Source organism: Uloborus diversus, chromosome 8 (genome assembly GCF_026930045.1).
Source record: "Uloborus diversus isolate 005 chromosome 8, Udiv.v.3.1, whole genome shotgun sequence".
NCBI classification, from domain to species: Eukaryota; Metazoa; Arthropoda; class Arachnida; order Araneae; family Uloboridae; genus Uloborus; species Uloborus diversus.
The window spans coordinates 53,153,686-53,172,913 of record NC_072738.1 but is presented as its reverse complement, the minus strand read 5'-3'; the positions used below and the strand labels follow the sequence as shown (position 1 = coordinate 53,172,913).

The 19,228-nt window shown below is 33.7% G+C and overlaps 1 protein-coding gene across 1 annotated transcript in view; it reads right to left on the bottom strand.

Annotated features, from left to right (window-relative positions):
* LOC129228369 (low-density lipoprotein receptor-related protein 8-like) overlaps positions 1-19,228 on the bottom strand; it is a 109,778-nt gene that overhangs the window by 23,669 nt on the left and 66,881 nt on the right. The window lies entirely within an intron of this gene.

Here is a 19,228-nt window from a genome sequence, read left to right as displayed (position 1 = left end):
ACAAGTGAAGTTTAAATTCATATTTTGGAAATTCCTCAAATTTGTATGTTCTTAAATGTCGTTTTTTTGTTTCTAAAAGAGTGCTATTTTGTCCTTCGTATTTATTGCCATTTTGCTTTTATGGGTAAGAAAAAAGCTCGATTTTTAATCACGTCAAAGCGGTGTGTTTTGAGTTATTTCAGTTACAGAAGAAAACGAATAAAAGTAACTATATTGTTTCTCACAATTATTACACACCCAGGCAACGGCGGGTATTTTTGCTATGTATAACAATCTGGTAACTAAATAAATAAAGTTGTTAAATAGAGTCTGCCCCCCCTACCCCCAGTTACCGTCGAAAAAATATTCATTTTTTACCAGGAAAGGCCAAATACATGCAAAACATTTTCTTTGTAGCATCTTCTGTTCGGAATTAAAATTCATATCTTATGAATGTAGATTAAGAAAACATTTTACGCAGTTTTATAAACTTGGCAAGTCTCTGGCGAATGTATGGCACTGTGGTCCTTATTCCGATAAATAATGGATTTGGATTACTTTACATTTTTAAGCTGCCTTTAATTGCAAAAATAGATTGCATTCGTTGAAGAGAATGAATTTAATTGCAAAAAAATAAAAATGACATTTAAAAACTTATTCGATAGCAGAGTTATGATAACGCGGTCGGTACGAGTGTTCAAAAATCTTGGCGCTACAGCCATTAAAAAATTTGCATTAAAATGTAAAAACTTCGCCAAACTAATTTTGGTAAAAATATCATTAAATACTATGTATAGGGCATTGTAGTTAAAATTAATCCACCAAATTAGTGAAACAACACGCTCAAATAACATTAAAACTGCTATTAAAATGTAAATTAATCCACCAAATCCGTTTTATATCTCCAGACTCACCAGGCGACTACGTTAGTGCATTGGCGAATTTTTTAAAAATTTTAATGAAACTTTTAATTTTTTTTTCTTTTTTTTTCTTTCTTTTTGTGTGTGTGTGTTTTCTTTTTAAGGATTAATGGTGCTAATTAGGATTTTGTGGAATTAATATCCCTACTTTAATGGCGACAATAGAGAGTATTGTTCTTTCTTTTTTTTAATTTGTTTTTTATGCTATCGGACCTGTACTGATGAAGATTTTTGGAATTAAACACGAAGGAGATCTTCAGAGGGAGATGTTATTTGAAAACGCTGATATCACCATTCTAATCGAGACATTAGGGAATGTTTCTCTTTCCGAAATGAGAAGTTTTTTGTACTGTTGTCCTCATTTAAATGGGAAAAAACTTGAAAAAAAAAAAAAAAAAAAAAAACTAGTGCTCACTCTGATTTAAATGGTATTTTTACTGTGAACCTTTTTGGTATTTTAATCAGAACTGTTTACGTTGTTAAGAAACAGTTGATTTCCTTCACGTGGGGGATTTTAAAGGTTTGATGTCCTCACTCTAAAGGGGTTTTATTACAATCTGGATTTGTAGTGAATGTTGACCCTATTTTGAGACGATTTCTATGGTAAGAAGCTACACAATAATTTAGATAGCAGGTGTAGCACTGGACATCATTTGACAGGGATGGGGATTATAAGGGAAATGGTTGACTTTATTTAAGAATTGTTGACCTCACTCGAATTGGAATTTTTGAGAATTACCCAAACTAACTTCTTTAGAACTCCTGAACGTTTTCCTGATTTATTTTGTGTGATTTTTTGGGTGTCTTCCCAGTTTCGCCGACGTTTCATTTACCCCCCCCCCCTTGATTTTCAGTTATCATCATACCTTTTGATATATTAAAGGGGGGAGGCCATTTTAAATGTCGGCGAAAAACCTTTTTTTTTTTTTTTTTTGGTAACTATTTGACTTCTCCTTGTGTTGACCATTAACTTGAATCGATTGAAAAAAAAAACTACATCACGTGAGCGAAGCCGCGGGTGAAAGCCATTGAGAAGGAACAGATGGAGAGAGTGCAACCCTACTATCCCGATACGGCAACAGTACCATGTGACCTGGGGAGCAATTTCGAGTTGACCGTAACCGCTGAAGAAGTTTTCATTAGCTGAAGCCATGCATGATAACAACCTTTAACTGTAGAAGGGAAAAATTAGATTTATAGTAATAGTGCAGTATTCTAGCATTGTACACTGTGAGGAAAAAGCCACACCAGGAGGTCCAGTAACTTTTCCCTAGCATGTACGAATGTTTTTTACTTCTAAATAAAGAAAAAATAACATTTATATGCATTCAACGAGTACATATTCCACAGTTGCCTATAATTTTTAAATTTTTGTACTTATTCTACCTATAAAAGTAATAAAACATTGTATATCTTGAGTGCAAATAACATTTTAGTTCCATAAAAACTTTTTACTTAACTAGTAATTATTTTAACGGCTCTTAAGCATTTTGTGTACTTTTGCTTTGTTGGCGAGTATCTTCTCGCCAAGCTCCTGTGAATAGCAGATGCGCAAGAATAAAGATTTGCTATTTTTATGCTTCAATTTAAATACTAGTATGCCTGCGTATGAAATCATTTCAAAACATTGATTACAATACATATGAATCCATAAATTTTCAGTCAATAACAGAACACTTTAAACTATTTGTACATGCCCGTCATTTTAGGGAATAAACATCAAAATACACGAAAAATGCAATTACATTATATTTTAAAATCCGGAAAGAAATGGGGAGAGGGAATTTGAATGATAGGCCTGCATTTGTATCCGTTATTTATTTATTTATTTATTATTATGCGGTAAAGGAGTTGGAGCCAGAGTTGCTCCGACTTGTAGCCCCGACTTCATAATAAGCACCGTCGCGTCGTCTGAAAAATATTTAATGCCAAAAGAGCGATTGCGTGCAGAAACGCGACAACTTCCCAGCCAAACAAGTCACCTGACCTGGGAAACATTGGGGCCCCAGCTTATTTCACTGAGACATTTGCTATGGCTCCCTCCATTAGTATTCCTTCTCAATGGTGAAAGCTAGTGATAGATAAATTAATATTTCAAACAAAAAAGATGGAGAGAAGAGCTGCCGAGCTAAGAACAAAAGTAGAATCTGCACTGGAGCTTAAAATGAGAAATTGCTGTTTTAGTTTTACGCCTCCATATACTTGATTCAAACTCCCCTCTTTAAAAATATTTCTCATTCACAATAAAAGACTTTTCATCCATAAGCTCATCAGGGCCGTCCGAAGAGCTGACGATGCCTGGACCATATCTATTTTTTATGGATACGCCTCATATTACTCATTCCAGAAAATCACCAGTCATAATATGACAGGTACGAATTTCTTGGCCATTTCCATTCCATTCGAAACAAGAAATCCAACTAGTAGGGTCGTATTGAAATTCTTGATTGAGAAAAACATAATTTGAATTCAAGACGTCAAAATTGATATGATTCTTATATTTTTAAGCACTCGGAGTAATCTGAGGCCAGCTTTTGCTTATATCTCAGCAAAAAGACCACTTAGAGAGTTCGGGATTTCACTAAATGATTTGCTTAATATTATGTGCTCTTCTATTTAAGTACTATTTAAGTGCTCTTCTGAATTATTCGTTTTGCACGGGGGGGGGATGGCGCAAGTTGCACCATTAAGATTTAGGGGAGGGTTTTTTTTTAACAAATAAATAAAATAAAATTTTAAATTTTTTATTTATTTGTTTGAAAAAAGGTTGATTTTTTAAAATTTAAACTATTTTTTTTATTTAATTTAATTATTTTGTGAGTATGTGTGTGTGTATGTTATTGGTGTAGCACAGAACGTTTCTAACAAAATAATAATACTAATAATTAAAGATAAATAAATATTTTATAAAAATGAATAAAATAAAAGAGGACTAAAAATAAAAAATGGCAGAAGGGTTGAGAACTTTTTTATTGGTGGGGGGGGGGGATTTGCGTCAATATAACAGGGTTGGGGAGGGGAATGGGCACCCCTGGTTTTGCATTTCTGTTTTTTGAATTGACACAAGAGTGCTGTTTCTCCTGAATTTAAAGCTTTGCCGCATGCAAAATTCAAATGAATGCTGCATTTTTTTTTTTTTTGAGCAATCACGATTGCTAATTGTTTTTACTTGACCGTCCTTGACGTTCCGGTTCCTTTTTCAACCCCACCGTCCTCTGCAGGCGCGGCTCCTCCGGTCCTGAGCACTGTGCCCCGGAATCCGCTTCTCCTGGTCGGTGTCGGTGGCGTCCATGTCCTAAACACACACACGCTCATACACATACACACTCACACACACACGCGCGCATTTACACACATACACGCCAACGTGCATTCACACAAGCCTACACATACACAACTATACTGCCGTGTGCAGGTAAAGGGCAGTAACTGCAAATTTTTCGCTTTGCATTTTCTCATCTATTGCATGTTATCTTTATTGTACAAGCTCGCTTATTTGGTTTCCGCTGAAAAAAAGGCTCGAAAAAAAACGTCCAATTCCAGCATTTTCCTATTGTTAATATTGAATCCACCGCACATTTCTTCAAATATCTCGAAAACTCATTTCTGCAGATACTGCCGTTTACCTGCACCGGCAGTATACACACGTAACCGCCCAAGAAGAGGGGAAGGCTTGGTGGGACAGGAGCCGTTTCTAGAAACAAGTGAGTAGGGTAGTAACCTATGAGTAGGGTCATGTCGCAACTCGTGATTGCGAAAAACATAATTTGAATTCAAAATTTCAGAATTCAAATTAATTTTTCAATTTTTCATATTTTTTTCAGGGCTTGACTTAAGCAAAATTTACATTAAAATGCCCCCCTCCCCCTTATTCTGGATTCGCCATCTGTTACTCATTCAACCCCTTCTTCCACCGCCTCATGCGAAGGCTTGGCTTTATTGAAAATTTTATTCGGTACGTGATAATCTAAAACTCTGCAATTGACGACAGTTCAATAGCTAGAAGTAGCTCTGACGATGCTATAGAATTCCTTGCAAAATCCGAAAACTTTCTCGGGGAGTTTTTCCATGAATCAGTTGTGATTCATGTTGTTTTATGAGACTGTTTCGCGAAAATTGAGGTTAAAGAACCCATTGCAGTGAGGCTCTAGCCGCAATAATAAAGAGATGAAGTAAGGTAAAGAAACGACGCGGCGCGGCGTCAGAAAATGCGGAAAAAGAAATTACGCGTATAAGAATATTTGCTACAAATTGCACATAAGCGTTTCTAAAAATAGTCGCATCGAAGTCAACAGAACAGTTTTGAACAGAAATCACCAAATAGCGGATCGCGGTCCACGATAAATTATTTTGTACGGATCTTTATCAGACTGAACTGTTGTTTAGCTTTACAAATAATAAATGAAATATAAGTTGTAACTTAAAACTATGTGAAGAATTAAGCACTTTTATTTTTCTTGCCATGTTTGTCCCGGTAATTCTGAGGATTGGTTTTGCTTATATCTTAGCAACTGGACCACTTAAGAGGCTTCGGGATTTCACTAAATGATTTTTTTTAATCTGAAGATACACTTTAAAGTTAAAAAAAAAAAAAAAAAAAGCCATAGGATTTTAGCGGCAGCAAAAATGTGCAAAAAAAAAAAGGACACAGCTAAAACTCATGTTTTTCTTAAGATTTTGATGAATTATGTGCACTTTCCCCGAAGAAACACTTAGCTGGTAGGCTGGACTCATTTTGACTTACATTATTTACCCCAAATTATTTTGAGATACCACAAACACTTGGTAATAATTTCATTAAGCATGGCTTGTTTACGCAAAACTGATTTACTAATATCTAAACAATGAATACATGAACTACAAGTTACTGCTTGTGCTAAATAATGTTTCATAAACAGTGCAAAGTAAAACAAATAATTATGATCTGAAAATTTCGACATTTCTACTTTTTTTTTTTTTATAATTTCTATTTTTGGTTCCTAAATTGGAAAATAAAATAAAAAAATAAACCACAAAAAGTGGGTGTAGGGTAGGATAGTGTCCCTCCTTGCCCCCTCCCCCGAATCGCCGCCACTGATTATGCGACATCACAGAGCAAAATATCTTTTGAGTGAGGTTATGAGGTTTTCGCGGAGCTGCGAATCGATGCAGACAAGACATCTTTACAGAGACTTTTGAGGAATGAAATCTCGACACTAGTTTGACATGATAGAGTTCGATGGGATTTCGCTACCTACACTGGATTTGGTACTTCGATCCGAACTTCGGAATGAAAATAATTTTTTTTTTTAAACTCAGTATTCAATCAATGAATCTTTGACTTGCGGTCAAGGTTAAGTCTACGGGGAAAAACATTTTCGGTTCCTGGAATTTAAAAACAAAACGTGGAATCATCATTGAGATTTTCCATATTTTAAAGCACAAAAAAAAAAAAAAAAAAAAAAAAAAAAAATTGAATTTTTGGCATTTTGAATTCAAATTATGCTTTTCGCAATCACGAGCGTGTGTGTGTGTGTTTGCGTAGGCGCGTGTGTGTGGGTGCGCGCGCGCGCGTGTGTGTGTGTATGTAAGCATGTGTGTGCACGTTGTGTACGCAGTGCTGTATGTGTACGGGTGTGTGTGTGTATGTATGCATGTGGTGTATGCAGTGCTGTGTATAGGCGCGTGTGTGTAGGCATTCGTGTGTGTATGTGTACGTGTGTGTGTAGGATATGGACGCAACGCAACGTGGAGACGATTTTATAGGAGCAGCATCGTTAGGAGCCGGTCGACGGTGGTGCTGGCAGAGGGTGCTGGTGGGAAAATAAAATGATAGCACGCCAAAACAGTCAAATGAGAACAATAAGCAATCGTGATTGCTCAAAAAAAAAAAAAAATGTTTGAAGAAAAGCCGCCTTCATGTTCTATATTTTAAACATGTCTATACAGTAAACCATTGATTATCCATGGAATTGGGTGGCAGGATAATAAAAATCGCGGATATACCGCAAATAGACTAAAATGACGGACAAATAAGGTAAAAATTGTCATTCCTCAAAAACTTAGCTGAAATCTTAATATATAAAAATCAATGTCCTGAGATAACATATATATATATATAAATATATATATATATATATATATATATATATATATATATATATATATATATATATATATATATATATATATATATATATCAACGCACAGCCGAAACCGCTGAAGCTTCAGACTTGAAATTTGGCAGACATGTCCACATGATTACGAAAGTAACCACTAAGAAAGGATTTTTCGAAATCTCAATTAGTTCGGGAGAAATTAATTAAAACCCCTTAACTTCTGCGAAATTAAAACCTGTCATTGAAATTCAAATCCCTTATTTTCGAAGGCTATTCAAAGCATTATTCAGTACTTCATCTCAACTTTTGGTCGTAGCGAACTATAAATTTGATATTGTTTTTGTTTCTCACGTGATTCTTCGAGGCTTTTCTCAAGTCAAATCATAATGTTTCTGTCTTTTGCTTTCGTTTTTTCAAAACTAGAAGCAAAGTTTTTAAGAACATCATCACAGGCGGACTATCCTTTTGAATTTAGAAGAGTGCAGTTTCCTGTTAAAGTTTGCTTTGCAACAACCATTAATAAGTCACAAGGACAGACATTAAAAGTAGCAGGGATCGATTTAAGAGAAGACTTTTTCTCACACGGCCAATGTTATGTAGCTTGCTCCAAAGTCAGTTCATCAAGCAGCTTAATAATTTTAGCACCAGAAAAAAAAAACTAAAAATGTTGTATACAAAGAAGTTCTTGCTTAAACATAGGTATAACAATAAAATGTAGATGACCTGTGTTTGCAAAGATAATCAATACTTTAAAAGGATCGTTAGTAACAGTTAAAGATCGGTTAAGGACAAGGGCATATATATATAAGGAGTCCAGGGGCCCCGGGATCCTCCCCAAATTAGAAAAAGTTATAGGTAATAAGTAATTATTATAGGGGATTTTCGAAACTAGGTGCACCAAGCACTGTTAACATCTTCTAATTCCATTACCCGAGCAATGCCGGGTACGGGAATGCTAGTGTTACATAATACTTTCCACAAACAGTGAAAATACATACAGTGCAGCAAATGTTTTGTATCTTCGCACAACAGAACTTAACATCAATAAAGAACAAGTGTATGTACGATGAAGAAAGCACGATAAATAAAGAAAATAAAAAAAAACCAACTGAGTTTGGAATTACAATTTTTCGATTAAAAAAAAAAAACAGCCTTTTTTTTTAAGTGCTAAAAAATTTTTCGTTCAACTATTCAAAGTTGGACGAGAACTTGTTCAATTCGGAAACTGAAGTCTGAGATGTCCGGGTCGAAATCTTTCAAACTGAAATAAGTTTGTTCAATCCCGAGGTTGTTGAGTCTCCCCCCCCCCCTTTCAATCCCTTTTCTCTCAGGTCCACGCGAAAATAACCGAAACATTTATAGTCACTTTCACTGAAAGACATATAGTCATCAATGATTAAATTCATAAAATACATAAAAATCGCTCCATTATCTCTCATCTCCCCCCCCCCCAACTGACGCAGTGAGTTAGGGTTCATATAAATCATAAACGTAACGTTAAAAAAAATCAAGAAAAATTCGGCGCTGAGCTGCACAAGATCAGCAAAGACTACGATTGCACAACAAATTTCATTTCCCCACACCTTATCGTTTTTGTAAAATACACTAATTATAGCCAGGGGCGGACTGGCCCGTCGGTCCATCGGCCGCCGATGCGCCCTCAAGCCTGCATACCTTTAAAAAAAAAAAAAAAAAAAAAAAAAAAATTTTTGGTGCAACTTCTTTTTTTACTTCCTTTTACAAAAAAGGAAGTATTGCATTCGCGAAAAAATTTTCACTGAAAAATCGGCCTTAATTTCCATTTTACTCACCCCCGAATTAATGTTTAGTTTTTTTTTCGACCCGACCACACGTGGATATATGCCTAGGAACGTACAGACACCAGAAATATCCATTTTGACGACCCCCGAGTTAATTACAAAGAATTTTCTCGTGACGTCAGTATGTACGTATGTATGTGTGTATGTATCTCGCATAACTCAAAAACGGGATGTCCTAGAAAGTTGAAATTTGGTACGTGGACTCCTAGTGGGGTCTAGTTGTGCACCTTCAATTTTGGTTGCATTCGGATGTTCCTAAGGGGGTCTTTTGCCCCTTTTTGGGGGGAAATCATTGTTAATTTCGATGTAAACTCAAGTTGTCTTAAAATTTGTCGGACACTTGGTGATATATCACCAATCTTTTGGTCGCCAAGTTTTGTCGCCAACTTGGCGACAAATTTGGAGATTTTTTTAAATTTTTTTTTTTTTAATTTGGTTTCAGTTTGGCCACTGTTAGTGATATTTAGAGAGTAAACCATTGAATCACATTAAAACTGCCAATAATGGGGAAATGACATTAAATTGGAGTAAAAGGAAGTCATGTGATGCACACAGCTCTTTTTTTTTTGCGCTAACAAAACTGTGGGACTTCACTTTGCGTTTTTTTCTCCTTTCTTTAAACCCGTAAACCTGTGTATCATCGTTTTATTTTCTTTTTCTTTCCTTTTCTTTTCTTTTTATTTAATTATTATTATTTTTTTGTGCGCCACCGACTTTGGTATCCTCGTTGGTTTTGGTCTACTTTGTCACTCTTAAAAGCTCTTCTTCCAGTGAGTTTAATAACTTTACATTTGGAAAGAGCTCTGGAACCAATCGCATAAAATGTCTCCAGTGGCCCAAGCTCGATTATTAGCACGCCAAAATGCAGTTGATTACGCGTAATCTGCTATCTTTAGGAGTTTGGATTTTGAAAGAGGGGAAAATTTTATCTGTTTGCATTGCCGCAACCGCGTAAAATCGAAACTTATCCGAGTAAAATAAAATAAAGGTGTCAAATCTTAAACCGCGTATAATCGAAACCGCGTAAAATAAACCCGCGTAATACTAGGGTTTACTGTATAGATGTGTACAGTTATGCAATATCGTTGGTCATGCCTTTCGTAATTAATAAACTTTCCCCGAGAGAGGAATAAAACGAAATTCGCGGTATGTGTGACCGCTGAGTCACACTGCCTCTGCTAAGGAAGGGCAAGGAAACTTGAAGGACGCAAAATCCAACCAATTGGGAGAGAGAAGTCTTCTCGATCCTCCACACTCTTCTTAAATACCGTCCGCGTCGCAGAGGGAAGATAGATCTTTTTTTTTTTCAGTACACCAAACACGTGTGTCTCGCGTGATGTCGTTTCAATAAAAACAATGCAGGCGACAAGGGTGGTAATGACCACAGTTTCCGTTTCTTTCTTTGCTAAGAATTTATATAAGGATCCATTTCCATTTTATTTTCTTTGTTAGAAAGTTCACCGACAGGAGCGCCCCGAATTTAAATTTTTGGGAGGGTGGAAATTCTGAATTTGTCGAATGATAAACTAATGGTGTTCACACATTAGTACTTCTAATGAAAAGGATCATTCGGCATTTAAAAATTGCAATTTATGTTTCAAAAGTTGCCGAATCGTCAGACAAAATCTGCCGAATGACTGAGTTCTTTTTTTTTGTTGTTAAGTTGAGTCTTTAGAGGAGGCATCCTATAGTACACAAAGTTAAGGGTTCTTCTTGGGTGCTGGTACTAATATCTAAAGGTACGGCTCAAAGAAAACATTAAACGAATTTTGTATTCACAAATCCAGGCTCCCAATCCCATTATTAGAAGATTTGAGTTTTCTCAAGCAGCCCTAACTGAAAACTAGTTAAAGACCTTAACAAGAAGGTGGATCCAGATTTCTGTTTTGGAGAGGAGGGGGGGAGGTATTAAAATACATTTGACATACTAATTGAAAAAAAAAAAACCCTGCAGAAATAATAACTCAAAAAAAAAAAAAAAAAAAGTGGGATGCACAAATTGAGGGGGTTCTTTCTCGGTTTCTCTAGAAGCTTAAGCCATCACAACAACGCAGTTTAATGACATTTTTGATCGCGTTACGGGGTGGTGGATCACTACATTATACACTTCTTGAATTGGAGTGCCATCTTAAGTCTTTTGTTCATGGATACCTGATTTTTTGTTAAAATTATTATTATTATTATTATTATTTTTTTTTTTTTTTTTTGAGGAGGTGAGTCATTAGAGTAGACATCCTAGCACACAAAGTTTAGGGTTGCTATTTCAGCCCCCGACATGGCACTGGTTTTGATGGTCACATAACATGACAATCTGTTGCATCAGAGAATTTTAACGAAGTTTTTTAATGCTCCCGCTCTTTGTTTTGGATTGATCGTGGATGGTTTTGGTGTATAAGGAGAGTGATGCAGGAACCTCCTCTAAGTGGGGAACAAAATATGCCCCCTTTATATTACATGGTGATACAGGTTTCGGCAATTTCTCGCCACAGGAAATGGGGGTAATTGTGACTATAAGTATCAGGAAAAAAATAGGCCAACGAAAATGTTTTAAAAGCTGTAATCTTTGGATGACTAAGATTAATCAGAATAAAAATTGCTTTTTGATTCGACAAATCCTTGACAATAATCAACAGAGAGGAAGAACACCAGCTTTCAGTGCAGTAACATTTTTTGATCGCCCTCTCCCCAATCCACCAACAAACACAATACTGAATTGAATGTAAAATGATCTGTAGTAAAAAAATACAAAAAATGCATATAAAGAAATGGTATACAGATTTAAAAAATAAGTAACAAGAGCAGAGGCGTCAGGAACCTAAATTTTTAGGTCGGTGGAAATTCTAATTTGCCAAATACAACTCTGAATTTCACAGAATGTGTCCAAAAAAAAAAACATACATACATCTAATGAGAAAATGCATCAAACATCATTTAAAAAGATTTTTAAAAACTGCACTATTGCAATACTGTCTTCAAACTTTGTGAATCATCCCTCAAAATTCTCCAAATCAGAAAATATTTTGGGAGGTCATGGTGACCTCATAACGGGGTGTCTTGAACAAGAGAGTAACCTCTAGGACATTCGGACATTTCAGTTCATACACTTGACAAGAAATTAAATTGAAGCACTTTTCAAGGATTTTCCAAAAGCTTATTTAATTACTTTCGGACTCTAGAACAACCAAAATTATTTAAAGCAGTTCATTTGCAATTTCCAGTCTCTGAAATTTTAATACTTGACTAAATAGTTTGCAGAATTGTTCTATCATTGTAAGAAATACCTATTTTCAGTTTAAAAAAAACAATTAAGTATTGACAAATGACAATACAGTATAGACAATTTGTAGATCCTTGATGGGATCTACAAATTGTCTTCAGCTACAAATTCAATACTCCTTTCTCGAAAAAAATTCTAAACTATCAAGAAGTTGCTAAAAATTTTGATAAATATTTGGACTTTGATTGCAATTGTGCTAATTTCTCTAATTCCATCTTCTTCAACTCTGATCTTGGTCATATTCTGACCGGTGATTTAAATTTTTTACAAAACAAAAAACTCATTAAACTTTTTAGTTTGGGTACTAAATATCGGCCTAATTTTCGTATTAATTTCCTGAAAGCTTATAATAAGTTTACATTTGAACTTGAATATTTTTAAGAAAAATCTCCTATAGTTTTAATGTTTCCACTTAATGCGTTTCTTGAATATAGACACCACTTTTTAATTGAATTGAAATCACGTTTACGTGATATTGTCAACACAGAATCTTCATACTTCCATCTCTCTGCTGATGAAAATAATGCCATTAATGAGTTTAAAAAAGCCTTTGTCTTTAGTGTTGTTGATAAAGCCAGTTATAATTACTCTATCTGCTGCAAAAAATTATATGCTAATATTTTGAAAAATGAACTAGAAAAAACCACCACTTATGTTTCCTCCAAACTTAATGAATCCTCCATCATCAAAAAATTTGCTGCTGCTTACAAACTTTTTAAATTGCCACGTCCTGATTCTGTTAACTTACCTTACATATATGCAATTCCAAAATTTCATAAAACAACTGTTGGATTTCGTTTTATATGCTCTGCCACCAACACCATTGGAAAAAATCTGAGTGTAAAGCTTGAACAGTTTCTCAAAAAAATTCTAGAACAACTTAAACTTCAACAAATGAATTGGTTTTGGATTGTTAATAATAGTGTTGAAGTGATCAATTTACTTAATATGCTTGATATAAATAACTTGGAAACTTTTGATTTTGAAAACCTCTTCACCAATATCCCACTCATTGAACTTTTTTCCTCTGTGTCAGAACTTTTTAATTCGGTCAAGGATTCCCTTGATTTTAATGAATTGATTTTTCTTGGTCTTTTTAAATTTTGTATTTTCAATAATTTTTTCAAAAATGGTAATTCATGTTTTCTACAAATTAATGGCATTGCAATGGGAGTTAATTTTAGCTCTACATTGGCCAACCTTTTTCTTTTATATTATGAGAGAAAATATTTAATTGACAATCCTTCCTCTACACCCCTTTGTTGCAGATACATCGATGACCTTTTGTGTATAAATTTTCCTAATTTTTCTGAACTTAGCAAAACTATTTATCATAGTTCATTAATGCTCAAAAAGACTAGTTCTAATCAAAATAGCTTTAATTTCCTGGATATCAACACACAAATTGACTCAAATTGTTCCACTACAATCTATGATAAAAGATGCGAATTTAATTTCACAATTTAATGATACAACCGTGACAAACCATTTTTTATGAATCACCGGGGTGGATGAATTTTTACACGTGGGAAACAGGGGACTCGGTATGTCTATGGATTGGTCCTCTGGATATGTTTTTATCTTTATTTTATTGTTATGTTGACAACTGGAATGGAATTTTATCAGGTTGAACAATGGAATCAGCTTTGTTTACATGGATTTCAAGGTAAGACAATTTTGTTATAGGCAGGTACTGTCCCGTGGATGGCTAATTATCGGAACTTGTTTTCCTAATTAGTCGAGACGAAACCCCCTGCTTTTGGTTTTAGGTTTGAGCTCTAGTTTATTGTTTTTAGTTTAGCAAGTGGTGCTTTTGCCCATTGTTACTCTATATTGCATGTACTGGAGCTTAAACATTCTCTTTTAGTTCATAGTTAAAATTTTGGTCTTTTGACCATAACTAATGAATCCTCCATGGCTGATGAGCTCTGGATTCACTCTTTATCTTTTCCTACTTAATAGCTGTTTGCATTTTTCCTTTTTATCATCATTAATTATTTATAATTTGTTTAATATTTGAAATTCTGTTTGCTTAATTTTATATTTACTTGGCTTTTTAGTTTTGCTGCGTTGCGCATCTATGGGCTTTTGGTGTGGTCTTTTCAATATTTTTCACTTTTATTATTATTATTATATATATATATATATATATATATATATATATATTCTTATGTCATCAAGTTTTATTTTTTATATGGGTACAATATTAGAGAAAGGCATTTAGGTGGTGCAACTGAAAATGGTGTTTTGAAAGAAAATACGCCCAGGAGAGCTACAAGAAGAGTGTTTGAGGGCCAATTCTCCCTTCCCTCCCGAATCTTTGGTTTTAACACATACTGCCTATTCTAATAAAACAGTTTATACCTATATGTGGTCTGAAATGACCAAACCCTCCCCCCCCCCCCCCCACTCTCTGATCATAAATTTTGGCCGTGCAGTTCCTGGAGTAAAGTTGAAAATCATTCACCTTTTTAGAACTACTAAGATGTACCAGCAAAAGTGTACTAACATTGTGAAAAAACTTTTTGCTATAAGGATGTAAAAAAAAAAGACTTCTGTTTAAATCTGAAGCAGTTTTTTGAATAAACTTTCTTTATCAGTTGAAGACAGGTTCGAAAAGATCATGTTTTTTTCAAAAATATTCGATATTTTTAATCAGCGCAAGCTAAAGCCAATAAATAGTAACTGTATCTTTAAATTGTATTTAATTTTTTACATTATCATTATAATATATTGGTAGACTTAAAACAAATGTTTCTTCCATTATCTATATATAAATATACATTTTATGTAAAAATTTATGTAGTTAAAATGTATTTACGTATGAATGATATTAACAATCATTTGTGAAATGTGACAATTTAATGCTGTAATAATAAAATATAACATCATGATACTGATACTATTATGTTAGATATTGATTGTTATATGAATGTGCTTCATAAAACTGGTTACATGTATGCATGTGCCCAGTAAAAATCACAGAAAATCACAGTATATTTTAATTTGAAATACCATGCAAAATTAAATCAAGAAAAAGTAACGTAAAACCATATGTTGTATTGGTATAATTGTTTATTGTAATAGATTATGTTTGTATGAATTTTAGAATTATTTTACTTTAATTTTTTATTGATTTTAATTGAGTAACTTAAGCATTAGCTGATTTACTCATTTTTTTCTTTTGCTAGCATGATTAACTTTTTGTTAGCTTATCTCACAAAATTATATAACTCAAAAATAAAAATACTCAGTCTGTGCACAGGAATAAGAAATGTCCCTCTTTTCTGAACAACTTTCAATTTTTACCTAGGCATTTTTACTGTATACATAATTTATTACAATAAAAAAATAGTATTTTATTATATTATATTAATAAAAAATCTTATATCGTTGCTTATATGGTAGTTTGAAAAATAAATATCAAAAATATCATGATATTTTCAAAATAAATATCGGATATATATCATGACATATATCACAATACATATCGACTGATATATATTGGCGAACCCTGTCGGAAGACTTTATATGTATCCTGTAAATTAAGTTTACCATAGTGGATACATCCTGAATCATTTGCGATCGTAAAATAAATGAAGAGAAACCTGATAGCAAAATATAATATGGTTAAAATATTGTCACCCGAAATTATAAGACAAGCACTGACAATTTATTGTTATATAGATGCATTCTTCGCTATTGTCACTCTAACCGGCAATTATGCAAATAGTTTCGTGATGGTTAGGTGATTTGAATGAACTGTAATTGTAATCTTTCTGTCCAGATCTCTCTCTGTCTGTCAGGATCTCTGTGATGCGCATAGGGCCTAGACCATTCGTCCGATTTTCATAAAATTTTGCACAGGATTAGTTTGTAGCATGGGGGTGTGCACCTCGAAGCGATTTTTCGAAAATTCAATTTTGTTCTTTTTCTATTCCATTTTTAAGAACATTTCCCCAAGCAAAATTATCATAAGATGGACGAGTAAATTACCAAGTTATCATAACATGGAACCGTAACATGGGCAAGCCTTGGCGAAAAATTCACCATGCATTATTTGTAAATATACAGGCAAACCAAAAGACCTTTTAATTTTCTATTACGGGCAAAGCCGTGCGGGTACCACTAGTGTGAAATAAAAGGCATAATTATTGCAACAAATAAAACCATTATTAAAATTTCAGTTTTCTGAGCTTTTGGTTTAGAAGTTTTGCATTCATAACAAACAACATGCTTAGTGCCTTTAAGTGCAAGAATAATTTAAAGATGATAAGTAGTTTGAATATAAATTCCAGCATAGTATGATGGCAAAGGCAGCATTGGTATTGCAGAAGTTAGAAATTCCAGTTAATTATTTTTTTTTTCAGGGTTTTAGTAACTTCAAAAATAAACTAACAAGTACTAAGTATGGTACTTCCCATTTTGATTGATATCAAGAACTGTTAGATTTCTAATGCTGTGGTGAGTTAGATAGTCATATTAGTAATGCTCTTTGAATGTTAATTAGCTCAAATGAGATAATTAACATTCATGAACTATAAAATTACAATTCCTTTTTAATAGTTGCATTATATTATTTAAGTCAATTAGAATAGCTGCATCACCATAATAGTAATTCTCGTTTCGCACCCAAACACAATAACACCTAGAATATCTAATATAATGCCAGATAAAGAGAGAGAGAAAAGGAGAAGAAAAAAACAAAGGATATTTTTAAAAGCAGAATTTTTTTTTTCAGATAAGTATCAGCACACAGTCATACCTTTTATTTAAAAACTTGAATGTACATTTTTAATCAATTAGCAAGTGAACTTTAATTTTTAAGAAGTATCTTTTAGTAAAAAAAAAAATCCTGATTCAAAATCCATTACTGTAAGCATATTATCATTTATTGTATTATGTATTTAAAATAAATAAACAAACATTAAACACATATAAGTGACAAAAAACTAAAAGACATTGAAAATTTGAGCGATTTCACAATGATGATAGTCATAACCAAACAAAAGCATGAGCTCAAAAATAAGAAAAGAAAGAAAAGAAAAAAAAAAAGAAAAATGTGCAGTTACTGCCCTTTACTTGCACACTAAAGAATAGACTTTACGTAGAAAACAGCACCGTGAAAAGTAATCAGAAACTGAGCAGGATATGTTATACTTTCTTGATCTATTTTTAAAAAATAAAGCAAGTATAATAATGTTTAAACATACCTGAGATGTGGTTCGTTGTAGTACTCCTAACAGTAGAGAAGACTGCTGTTGTTTCAATGTTTTTAGATGTTGTTGCATTTGATGTGGGACGATATTGTTTGGTAGTTGCAGAAAAACTAAATGTTGAATACATATATTTTTTTGGATTCGGTGTTGTTGAACTTGGGCGAGTACTGTAAGGAGCTCTAGTAGATAGAGATGTAACAGTAGATGGGGCCTTTGTCGTAAATTCATCTGAAATACCATGATAATGTACTAATTAAAACTCAAAACAGATACAATATTCTCTTTCCAAAAAAATTTTAATAAAGGCTAACAAATCAATTTCAAAAGTGAACAAATAATAAAAATGAAAATTAAATAAATAAAAAAAAATGAAATAAAAAAAGAAACAATAAGAAATTCAATCAACATAATTACATATGTCTAATCGATGTATATCTTCATATCAACAAAGGAAATGTCTGTCTATCTATGTGCAGTGCCTTCACAAATTTATTAGAGCAGGGGCGCCAACTTTCAAAAATTATTGAGGGGGCCGAACTTTACCCGGGGCACCTTGAAAATTCCATTTTACATATTTTCTAATGAGTGTAATTTGCATGAACCAGCAATACGTTACACGGCGTTTACAAGGTATAGGAATCTAAAAATTGGTACAATGAAACCTGTGTAAGTTGACCACTCGTGGTGCACTACTTTAGGGTCAACTTACAGGGGTTGATTTATATGATAAGGGCTAATTATGAGCCTGAAAAAAGCGGTCAACTTAGACAGGTGGTCAACTTACAAAGGTGGTCAACTTCACAGGTTTTACTGTATGCAAATTTTTCTGCTTCAATTAGACCATGTCCCTTGTCTCAAGGGACATTTTTACAATTATATTTTGTGGAGAGCTGTGCAGTGGATACATATTGCTTGTGGCTGTTAGTCTAAAACCAACTTTTGAAGTCCATCAAACTTCCCCTTCATATTTGGCACAACATACTCTAATATACAATAATACTCCAAACAGTCCTCTTAGATCCAGAAAAGGCAAGTCTAGGCGTTCAAGAACATCTTTTAGTGAATTAAATAGGCTCTTTGCCTAGATGTATAGTATTTTATAAATGCCTACAAATTCCTAAAAACTTAACGATTCTCATTGACATTCAAGCAAAAAGAAACTCTTCTTCAAGTAAAGCACTGGTTACTTCCGCTAAAAAAAGACATACCCGCACAGAAATTATTGGGAGGGGGGGGGAGTCCCCTCAAGCCCCATGGAGTTGGCACTTGTGACTCAGAAAGATGAATTTTGACATACAGAAAAATTCAAAATTGAGAAAGTGCAACAAATTTTAAAAATCAAACCCATATTTTTTTGTGTTTTGTTCACTTTTTTGAGTGGTTCGATTTTTCTGATAATTATGGAAAGAAAATGAAAACAACATAAAATAAAACATAGTTGCTATTTATGAAATTTGGTTCAAAAATTTAACAAAATTTGCTGAAAGCTTTTAAATTAATTTCCTCAAAAAACTTTGATCCCTTAATTAGAAGAGATTTTATTTCAGTGATTTTTTTAATCAGTGATTGATTCATTTAGGTTGCTTGCTAAACAGTACTCAGGTAACATCTTTTTCAAAGCATGGAAGAACAAGTGCGGTTATATATTATGACTTGTCATGAAAGTGAATTTAATTAAAGTAGAATCAATGAAGGGGACAGAAAGTCAACAATAAAGAATCTGTTGTGTCCGTGTGAAAGCTGCCAAGAGTCTGGTCATAAATGATGTCACAGTTCCCTTCAACAAATTTGACACCCTCCCCTCAGTGTCACACTTCACCTTACTTCCTCCCCTAGTCACATGGCACACTTTTTCATAAGCATAAATGCTACCAAACAATGTGTGATGCCACATCTTTTGTTACCCCCCCCCCCC